Raw genomic sequence first — 7,289 nt, 5'->3', positions numbered from 1 at the left:
CCGAACCCAATAACAATGGTGGAGGCGCAAGGAGGATGCTTGGTGATTATACTACACTTACTTCCAAGTTTGATGGAAGAAGCATCTCAATCTCTGCCATTGGAGCAAACAATTTTGAGCTGAAGCCTTAACTAGTTGCTCTAATGCAACAGAACTGCAAGTTTTATGGACTTCCATCAGAAGATCTCTATCAGTTTTTAACTGAGTTCTTGCAGATCTGTGAGACTGTTAAGACTAATGGAGTAGATTATGAAGTCTACAGACTCATGCTTTTCCCTTTTGCTGTAAGAGACAGAGCTAGAACATGGTTGGACTCACAACCTAAAGATAGCCTGGACTCTTGGGATAAGCTGGTCACGGCCTTCTTAGCTAAGTTCTTTCCTCCTCAAAAGCTGAGCAAGCTTAGAGTGGATGTTCAGACCTTCAAACAAAAAGATGGTGAATTCCTCTATGAAGCTTGGGAAAGATACAAGCAGATGGCCAAAAGGTGTCCTTTTGACATGCTTTCAGAGTGGACCATTCTAGATATATTCTACTACGGTCTATCTGAGTTCTCTAATATGTCACTGGACCATTCTGTAGGTGGATCCATTCACCTGAAGAAAATGCCTGCAGAAGCTCAAGAACTTATTGACATGGTTGCAAATAACCAATTCATGTACACTTCTGAAAGGAATTCTGTGAGTTATGGGATGCCTCAAAGGAAGGGAGTTCTTGAAATTGATGCTCTGAATGCTATATTGGCTCAAAACAAAATGTTGACCCAGCAAGTCAACATGATTTCTCAGAGTCTGAATGGATGGCAAAATGCATCCAATAGTACTAAAGAGGCATCTTCTGAAGAAGAAGCTTATGATCCTGAGAACCATGCAATGGCAGAGGTGAATTACATGGGTGAACCTTATGGAAACACCTATAATGCACCATGGAGAAATCATCCAAATTTCTCATGGAAGGATCAACAGAAGCCCCAACAAGGCTTTACTAATGGTTGACGAAACAGGCTTAGCTATAACAAGCCTTTTCCATCATCTTCTCAGCAATAGACAGAGCATTCTGAGCAGAGCTCCTCTAGCTTAGCAAACATAGTCTCTGATCTGTCTAAGGCCACTTTAAGTTTCATGAGTGAAACAAGGTCCTCCATCAGAAATTTGGAGGCACAAGTGGGCCAGCTGAGTAAGAAAGTTACTAAAACTCCTCCTAGTACTCTCCCAAGAAATACTAAAGAGAATCCAAAAACAGAGTGCAAGGCCATTGATATAATCAAAATGGCCAAACCTAGAGAGGAAGGGGAGGATGTGAATCCCAATGAGGAAGACCTCATGGGACGTCTCCTAGACAAGAAGGAGTTCCCTATTGAGGACTTAAAGGAATCTGAGGCTCATTTAGAGACCATAGAGATTCCATTGCACCTCCTTCTGCCATTCATGAGCTCTGAGAACTATTCTTCCTCTGAAGTGGATAAAGATGTAACTGGAGAGCAAGTTGCTCAATATCTAGGAGCCATCATGAAGCTGAATGCCAAGTTGTTTGGTAATGAGACTTAGGAAGATGAACCTCCTTTGCTCATTAGTGAACTAAATACATGGGTTCAGCAAACTTTACCTCAAAAGAAACAAGACCCTGGTAAATTCTTAATACCCTGCACCATAGGCACCATGACCTTTAAGAAGGCTCTGTGTGACCTAGGGTCAGGAATAAATCTTATGCCACTCTCTGTAATGGAGAAACTGGGGATATTTGAGGTACATGCTGCCAAATTCTCATTAGAAATGGCAGACAAGTCAATAAGACAAGCTTATGGATTGGTAGAGGATGAGTTAGTGAAGGATAAAGGCCTTTACATCCCTGCTGATTTCATAATCTTAGACACTAGGAAGGAGAAGGATGAATGCATCATCCTTGGAAGACCCTTCCTAGCCACAGTAGGAGTTGTGATTGATGTTGACAGAGGAGAACTAGTCCTTCAATTGAATATGGATTACCTTGTGTTTAAAGCTCAAGGATCTTCCTCTGCAACCATAGAGAGGAGGCACGAAAAGCTTCTCTCAATACAGAGTCAAACAAAGCCCCCACAATCAAACTCTAAGTTTGGTTTTGGGAGGCCACAACCAAACTCTAAGTTTGGAGTTGAACCCCCATATTCAAACTCCAAGTTTGGTGTTGGGAGGTCCCAACAATGCTCTGAACATCTATGAGGCTCCATGAAAGCTCACTGTCAAGCTATTGACATTAAAGAAGTGCTTATTGGGAGGCAACCCAATTTTTATTTATTTATCTATATTATTCATTTATGTTTTATTAGGTTCATGATCATGTGGAGTCACAAAACAATTACTAAAATTAAAAACAGAATCAAAAACAGCAAAAGAAATAGCACACCCTGGAAGAAGAGCATACTGGCGTTTAAACGCCAGTAAGGAGCATCTGGCTGGCGTTTAAAGCCAGAACAAAGCATGGATCTGGCATTAAACGCCAGAAACATGCAGCAATCTGGCGTTTAAACGCCAGGATTGCACTCTGAGGAAAGCTGGCATTTAAAGGGGGGGTTCCTCAGTAGCTCAGTGGTAGAGCGGTCGGCTGTTAACTGACTGGTCGTAGGTTTGAATCCTACTTTGGGAGGTTTGGTTCATTCCGAATTCATGAATTCGAAATGAAAGGGTTGGGTTCGCTTTGACCATTAAAAGTAAGTAACCCGTTCCCCCTGTCTTTTGTTTGTCTCTATTGCATTCTATCTCATCGTACTACAGGACGCTTACCTAGCCAACATTTAGATCCGGCTCTACCCAAAGTTTTCTGGTTTACCCCAACATTCTCCACTTGTCCGACTGTTGCTGAGCAGTTTTTGGATATCAAACGGACCTCCCCAGAAGGTAATTTTAATGTGGCTGATTACCCCTCTTTTGCAATCAGTTTTGCTACAGCACCTGCTGCTCTAGCTAAGCCAGCAACAAGCATCAACCTGGCGTTAAACGCCAGAAACAAGCATGGAAGTGGCATTCAACGCCAGAGACATGCTGCAGAGTGGCGTTGAATGCTAGAAATAAGCATCAACCTGGCGTTAAACGCCAGGATTGCATGCAGAGAGCGTTTTACACGCCTCATTGGTGCAGGGATGATAAATCCTTGACACCTCAGAATCTGTGGACCCCACAGGATCATCTCAGGATCTGTAGATCCCACAGGATCCCCACCTACCTCAACTCACCTTCTCTCTTCTTCACACAATCCAAAAACACTCTTCCCCAAACATCATTCACCAATCACCTCAATCTCTCTTTCCAATTACCCCTTTACCACTCACATCCATCCACTCTTCCCCATAAACCCCACCTACCTTCCAATTCAAAATCCCTTTTTCACCCAAACCCACCCTAAATGACCGAACCTACTACCCTCTCCCTCCACTATATAAACCCTCCATCCTTCATCATTTTCACACAACACAACCCTCTTCTCTCTCCCTTGGCCGAATACACACCTCTCTCCCTCTCCTCCATATTTTCTTCTTCTTCTTCTTCTATTCTTTCTTCTTTTCCTCGAGGGCAAGCAATATTCTATGTTTGGTGTGGTAAAAGCATAATTTTTTTGTTTTTCCATAACCATATATGGCACCTAAGGCCGGAGAAACCTCTAGAAAGAGGAAAGGGAAGACAAAAGCTTCCACCTCCGAGTCATGGGAGATGGAGAGATTACTCTCAAAGGTCCATCAAGACCACTTCTATGAAGTTGTGGCCAAGAAGAAGGTGATCCCCGAGGTCCCTTTCATGCTCAAGAAAAATGAGTATCCAGAGATCCGACATGAGATTAAAAGTAGAGGTTGGGAAGTTCTCACCAGCCCCATTCAACAAGTCGGAATCTTAATGGTTCAAGAGTTCTATGCTAATGCATGGATCATTAGAAACCATAATCAAAGTATGAACCCGAATCCAAAGAATTACCTTACAATGGTTCGAGGGAAATACTTAGATTTCAGTCTGGAAAATGTAAGGTTGGCATTCAACTTACCTATAATGCAAGAAGACGCACGCCCCTACACTAGAAGGGTCAACTTTGATCAAAGGTTGGACCAAGTCCTCATAGACATATGTGTGGAAGGAGCTTAATGGAAAAGAGACTCAAAAGGCAAGCCGGTTCAATTAAGAAGAGTGGACCTCAAGCCTGTGGCTAGAGGATGGTTGAAGTTCATGCAACACTCCATCATCCCCATTAGCAACCGATTCGAAGTTACTGTGGATCGGGCCATCATGATCCATAGCATCATGATTGGAGAGGAAATAGAAGTTCATGAAGTCATCTCTCTTGAATTCTACAAAGTAGCCGAAAAGCCCTCCACCATGGCAAGGCTAGCTTTTCCTCATCTCATTTGCCATCTATGCTACTCAGCTGGAGTTGTCATAGAAGGAGACATCCTTATTGAAGAGGACAAGCCTATCACTAAGAAAAGGATGGAGCAAACAAGAGAGCCCATTCATGGATCTCAAGAGACGCATGAGGAAGCTCATCATCAAGGAATCCCTGAGATGCCTTAAGGGATGCATTTTCCTCCAAACAACTATTGGGAACAACTCAACACTTCTCTAGAAGACTTGAGTTATAACATAGACCAACTAAGGGTGGAGCATCAAGAGCACTCCATCATTCTCCATTAGATTAGAGAAGATCAAAGAGCAATGAGGGAGGAGCAACAAAGGCAAGGAAGAGACATAGAAGAGCTCAAGGACATCATTGGTCCTTCAAGAAGAAGGCGCCACCATCACTAAGGTGGACTCATACCTTAACTTCCTTGTTCTTATCTCTCTGTTTTTCGGTTTTTGAGCTTCATGTTTGTCTATGTTTGTGTCTTTATTACATGATCATTAGTATTTAGTAACTATGTCTTAAGGCTATGAATAATTCCATAAATCCTTCACCTTTCTTAAATGAAAAATGTTGTAATACAAAAGAACAAGAAGTACATGAGTTTCGAATTCATCCTTGAAATTAGTTTAATTATATTGATGTGGTGACAATACTTTTTGCTTTCTAAATGAATGCTTGAACAATGCATATTTTTGATCTTGTTGTTTATGAATGTTAAAATTGTTGGCTCTTGAAAGAATGATGAACAAAGAGAAATGTTATTGATAATCTGAAAAATCATAAAATTGATTCTTGAAGCAAGAAAAAGCAGTGAAAAAAGCAAAAGCTTGCGAAAAAAAAGAAAAATTTGGCGAAAAAAATTTAAAGTAAAAAGAAAAAGCAAGCAGAAAAAGCCAATAGCTCTTTAAACCAAAAGGCAAGAGCAAAAAGCCAATATCCCTTAAAATCAAAAGGCAAGGGTAAAAAGGATCCAAGGCTTTGAGCATCAATGGATAGGAGGGCCCAAGGAAATAAAATCCAGGCCTAAGCGGCTAAATTAAGCTGTCCCTAACCATGTGCTTGTGGCATGCAAGTCCAAGTGAAAAGCTTGAGAATGAGTGGTTAAAGTCGTAATCCTAAGCAAAAAGAGTGTGCTTAAGAGCTCTGGACACCTCTAACTGGGGACTTTAGCAAAGCTGAGTCACAATCTGAAAGAGTTCACCCAGTCATGTGACTGTGGCATTTATGTATCCGGTGGTAATACTGGAAAACAAAGTGCTTAGGGCCACGGCCAAGACTCATAAAAGTAGCTGTGTTCAAGAATCAACAAACTTAACTAGGAGAATCAATAATACTATGTGAAATTTTAAGTTCCTATAGATGCCAATCATTCTAAACTTCAAAGGATAAAGTGAGATGCCAAAATTGTTCAGAAGCAAAAAGCTACAAGTCCCGCTCATCTAATTAGAACTAATATTCATTAATATTCTGAGATTTATAGTATAATCTCTTCTTTTTATCCTATTTGATTTTCAGTTGCTTGGGGACAAGCAACAATTTAAGTTTGGTGTTGTGATGAGCAGATAATTTATACGCTTTTTTTGGCATTATTTTTAGGTAGTTTTTAGTAGGATCTAGCTACTTTTAGGGATGTTTTTATTAGTTTTTATGCAAAATTCACATTTCTAGACTTTACTATGAGTTTGTGTGTTTTTCTGTGATTTCAGGTATTTTCTGGCTGAAATTGAGGGACCTGAGCAAAAATCTGATAGGAGGCTGACAAAGGACTGCTGATGTTGTTGGATTCTGACCTCCTTGCACTCGAAATGGATTTTCTGGAGTGACAAAACTCCAAATGGCATGCTCTCAACTGCGTTGGATGGTAGACATCTAGAGCTTTCCAGTAATAGATAATAGTCCATACTTTATTCGAGTTTAGATGACGCAAACTGGTGTTCAACGCCAGTTCCATGCTGCATTCTAGAGTCAAACGCCAGAAACACGTCACAAACCAGAGTTAAACGCCAAAAACACGTTACAACTTGGCGTTTAACTCCAAGAGAAGCCTCTGCACGTATAAAGCTCAAGCTCAGCCCAAGCACACACCAAAGTGGGCCCCGAAAGTGGATTTCTGCACTTAAACTTATTTCTGTAAACCCTAGTAACTAGCTTAGTATAAATAGAACTTTTTATTATTGTATTCACATCTTTGGGAAGTTGAGTCTTTGACCAGTCGAGTCTTTTGACCACATCTTTGGACGTTTAGTGCTTATACTTTGGGGGCTGGCCATTTGGCCATGCCTGAACCTTGATCAGTTATGTATTTTTCAACGGTGGAGTTTCTACACACCATAGATTAAGGTGTGGAGCTCTGCTGTACCTCGAGTTTTAATGCAAAGTACTACTATTTTCTATTCAATTTATGCTTATTCTTGTTCTAAGATATTTGCTGCCCTTCAACCTTATGAACGCGTGCTTGACAACCACTTCCGTTCTACCTTAGACTGAGCGTATATCTCTTGGATTCTTTGATCAGAATCATCGTGGTATAAGCTAGAATGCTTTGGTGGCCACTCTTGAGAATCTGGAAAGTCTAAACCTTGTCTATGATATTCCGAGTAGGATTCAAGGATTGAATGGCTGTGATGAGCTTCAAACTCGCGATTGTTGGGCGTGGTGACAGACGCAAAAGAATCAATGGATTCTATTCTGACATGATCGAGAACCGACAGATGATTAGCCGTGCTGTGACAGCGCATTTGGACCATTTTCACTGAGAGGATGGAAAGTAGTCATTGACAACGATGATGCCCTACATACAGCTTGCCATGGAAAGGAGTAAGAAGGATTGAAGGAAGGCAGTAGGAAATCAGAGATTCAACAGGGACAAAGCATCTCCATACACTTATCTGAAATTTCCACCAATGATTTACATAAGTATCTCTATC

General features: G+C 41.1%; 1 non-coding gene across 1 annotated transcript; it reads right to left on the bottom strand.

Annotated features, from left to right (window-relative positions):
- Nucleotides 1–398: 398 nt before the first annotated feature.
- LOC112762904 (small nucleolar RNA R71) lies at nt 399–506 on the bottom strand. Its single transcript, XR_003182783.1, has one exon. It is a non-coding gene; the product is annotated as a small nucleolar RNA R71 (small nucleolar RNA).
- Nucleotides 507–7,289: the final 6,783 nt, after the last annotated feature.

This window comes from Arachis hypogaea, chromosome 2 (assembly GCF_003086295.3).
Source record: "Arachis hypogaea cultivar Tifrunner chromosome 2, arahy.Tifrunner.gnm2.J5K5, whole genome shotgun sequence".
NCBI classification, from domain to species: domain Eukaryota; kingdom Viridiplantae; phylum Streptophyta; class Magnoliopsida; order Fabales; family Fabaceae; genus Arachis; species Arachis hypogaea.
The sequence above is the reverse complement of the archived record's forward strand: the minus strand, read 5'-3'. Positions and strand labels throughout refer to the sequence as shown.